This window comes from Gossypium hirsutum, chromosome D04 (assembly GCF_007990345.1).
Source record: "Gossypium hirsutum isolate 1008001.06 chromosome D04, Gossypium_hirsutum_v2.1, whole genome shotgun sequence".
Lineage (NCBI taxonomy): Eukaryota > Viridiplantae > Streptophyta > Magnoliopsida > Malvales > Malvaceae > Gossypium > Gossypium hirsutum.
The window spans coordinates 15,709,055-15,711,441 of NC_053440.1; the positions used below are offsets into that span (position 1 = coordinate 15,709,055).

General features: G+C 33.1%; 1 non-coding gene across 1 annotated transcript; it reads right to left on the reverse strand.

The window, feature by feature from the left end:
* Positions 1–1,600: 1,600 nt before the first annotated feature.
* On the reverse strand, positions 1,601–1,707 carry LOC121216570 (small nucleolar RNA R71). The gene has a single exon (XR_005912751.1). It is a non-coding gene; the product is annotated as a small nucleolar RNA R71 (small nucleolar RNA).
* Positions 1,708–2,387: the final 680 nt, after the last annotated feature.

A 2,387-nucleotide genomic window follows, 5' to 3' on the forward strand; every position in this document is an offset into this window, starting at 1 on the left:
ATTCAACGAGAACGAACGGAGAAGGAGAGGAGCAAACTAGTCTGGCTTTGGAGAAACACTGGATTTGATTCTAGTTTCCTATCCTTTAACTTTCCTTGTTGTTATGAACATGTCTATGAATATTTGTTATGTTGTTATTCTATATTTAATTAAAATGACTTAAATTTAATTCGTGTTAGGTTGATTGCATTTCTTCTACTTAAGTTATTAAAATCATGTTTGTGTTGTTATAGGTCTTGGTAAATTGTTTGATTAAGTAAAACTATGATTATGTTATACTTGCATTACAATTGTGAGGTAACAAATGAATTAACTGTTAATCATATTGAAATTGTAATTAATTGACACAATACTTAATCAGTGCATGTTTAATCTTCTAAGGTAGCTGAGGGTTAAATTAGCAATGGTATTAAACGATACATTAGCCTCGCATAACTTGCAAGATTATTGTGATTAAACTATTTCAATGCAGGAATATATTGTTACCTCACTTAATCTTTTATTTGCTTATTTAAATTGATTAATTGTTTGAATGGACACAGTAATATGTTCAAGAGATTCGTTAATTTAGTAAGTCTGTATGTGCTATAGTAAACAAATTACCAAGTTGTCGCGAATTTATTCGTAGCAACATGAACATTCTTTTAGTAATATTAAGTTATGAAATGCAATTGATCTAACAAAATTATGTCATATTGATTAAACTTATTTTTCAAAAATCGTGATTTGAAATTTTTACCTTTTAATTTTTCTTAGTTAATTTACTTAGTTAAAATCTAGTTTTATTAAACCTTTTTTCAGAGCAAAATATCTTTCTTCACCAAAGTGTTTTTAATTGCATTTCATAAATATTTTCTTACGGAGTTCCTGTGGGCAACGTGTCACTTTATTACTTGTTGTGATTGTGTACACTTGCACATTTCTATCATTCTAAGTTTTTGGTGCTAGGGACTGTTTGAAAAGTCATTATTTGTGAATTTGTTTATTTTGCATTTTGGTTTATTTTTTGTTCAATTTTAACTTAGTTAAATTTTTTGTATTTGTTTTAGGTGTTTATGAGTGTTAATCGAATTATCGACTTACTCCCTATAGATCTTAAAATTGAAAGAACTTTTAGAAAATGAAGAAAACAAGCAGTTCAAAGAAGGAAAGAAGAGATGAACTTCGAAATTCGAATCAAAGAAACAGAGCAAACCCTGCTCAAAATCCTATCCTTATTGTTGATGCTAGGGATAGAGCTTTAAGACAGTATGCCATGCCAGTGTTTCATGATCTTAATCTGGGTATTAGGAAACCCAAAATTGAGGCATAATAGTTCAAGCTGAAGTTAGTTATGTTCCAAATGCTTCATACAATGGGCCAATTCAGTGGAATGCCTACCGAAAATCTTCACCTTCACTTAAGACTGTTTATAGAGGTGAGCGATTCTTTCAAGCTAGTCGGAGTACCCGAAGATGCACTACGATTAAAGCTGTTCCCATATTCACTGAGGGAAAGAGCTCGAGCCTGGTTGAACTCATTGCCACCAAATTTTATTACCACATGGCAAGAGTTAGCAAAAATATTTCTTGTGAAGTACTTCCCACCTAGCAAGAATGTTAAGTTGAGGAATGAGATTAGTACCTTCCAATAGTTGGTTGATGAGTCATTGTATAAGGCGTGGGAGAGGTTTAAAGAACTATTACGAAGATGCCCTCATCATGGATTCCCTCATTGAATCCAATTAGAGACATTCTATAATGGTTTGAATGCTCACACGAGGATGGTAGTGGACGCTTCTGCTAATGGTTCTATCCTTTCTAAGTCTTATAACGAGGCTTATGAAATCATTGAGAGGATTTTCAGTAACAACTATCAATGGCCAACCAATCGAGTAGCGTCAGGAAGATGAGTCACATAAATACATGAAATAGATCCACTCACTTCTCTTGTATCTCAGGTATCTTCGATTTCCTTAATGATTAAAAATTTTACCACTAATGGGTTTAATAATTTTGCAACTCAATCACTGAATCAATTCAAAGTTGTAGCTTGTGTTTATTGTGGAGAAGGGAATTTGTTCAAAAAATGTCCATCAAACCTAGAATTTGTGTATTACATGGGTAACCAAAACCAAAACTGAGGAAGGCAAGGGCTGCATTCCAATTTTTATAACCCATATTGGTGAAACTACCCTAATTTTTCTTGGAGTAACTAAGGGGCTGGAACTAGTAACACTTATGCACAACTGAGACCAACTTAGCCGTCTGTTTTTACCCAACAGGTTCAGGAACCAAGTCAAGCTGAACCTTCCAATAGCTTAGAAAACCTATTGAAGACTTATATGGCAAAGAATGACACTACTTTAAGGAATTTAGAGACTCAAGTGGGTCAACTTGCTATTGAAC